Raw genomic sequence first — 835 nt, 5'->3', positions numbered from 1 at the left:
GACATCAGCGCCGCGCAGTAGCCAGGCTGCCCTGCAGCTGCCGGGGGTGGGCAGGAAGCGGTGCAGACCGCGGCCCGCGGCGCGGCGGGCGGGCGTGACCTCAAGGGCATCGAAGCCCGCAGACGGGGGTGGGACGATGCGGTCAGCAGAGGCCCGCCCGGGGGGCGCGCGCGCAGTGGGACCGGCGGCCCCTGCTCGGCCCCAGCCGCCGGCGTACCTGGATGCTGCGGCCCAGCGCGTCCAACCGAGGCCTCGGCAGTCAGCGTCCCGCGGTCACCGGCCGAATGCAGCACTCGGAACCAGACACGTGACGGGACCGTCTCAGGCGCCACCCCGAAAGCCTCAGCTATTGGCGCAGAAAGCGACCTTTTCTCCCGCCCACCCGCGGGGTTAGCCTCTAGGATTCGGCTCCCGACGCGAAAGACAGAACCGCCCGCCAGACTCAGCACGATTCCGCCCACTAAGGCGGGAGGCCGAGCGAGTCGCTTCGCCCGTGTGGCCGGCTTTGAACTTCCGGCTTTATTTTCCTGACTACGCATCCTCGAACGAGGCTTCCTCTCGGAGAGGCCCGTTGCATTCTGGGGGTTGTGGTCCGGCTCCGTCGCGAGCGAGTCTCTGGGGACCCACGCTCTGGCACCGGAAGTTTTAGGATGCTAAGGCAGTGTCAGCCAATCCTCAGCTGCAGCGCGGTGACGTCTCCAGTAGCTAGGTTGATTCTCTCGGAGGCAGCCTTCTGGAGGTGGACCGCGCGCCCTCTAGAGCCAGGATCTGACTTCTTCCAGGTGGCGGGGCTGGGGACGGAGCTCAGGTAGGAACCGGAGGGGCACCGCCAAGG

The 835-nt window shown here is 68.1% G+C and overlaps 1 protein-coding gene across 1 annotated transcript in view; it reads right to left on the bottom strand.

Annotated features, from left to right (window-relative positions):
- The window catches only part of LOC103264585 (cytochrome c oxidase assembly protein COX14), a 7,432-nt gene extending 7,086 nt beyond the window's left edge, over positions 1–346 (bottom strand). The window contains exon 1 of the mRNA XM_008062275.2: positions 218–346. The gene's annotated coding sequence lies outside the window, so the exon portion shown is untranslated. The remainder of the gene's footprint in view (positions 1–217) is intronic.
- Positions 347–835: the final 489 nt, after the last annotated feature.

This window comes from Carlito syrichta, unplaced genomic scaffold, assembly GCF_000164805.1.
Source record: "Carlito syrichta isolate Samal-C Ts95f unplaced genomic scaffold, Tarsius_syrichta-2.0.1 Scaffold305684, whole genome shotgun sequence".
Classification (NCBI taxonomy): domain Eukaryota; kingdom Metazoa; phylum Chordata; class Mammalia; order Primates; family Tarsiidae; genus Carlito; species Carlito syrichta.
The sequence above is the reverse complement of the archived record's forward strand: the minus strand, read 5'-3'. Positions and strand labels throughout refer to the sequence as shown.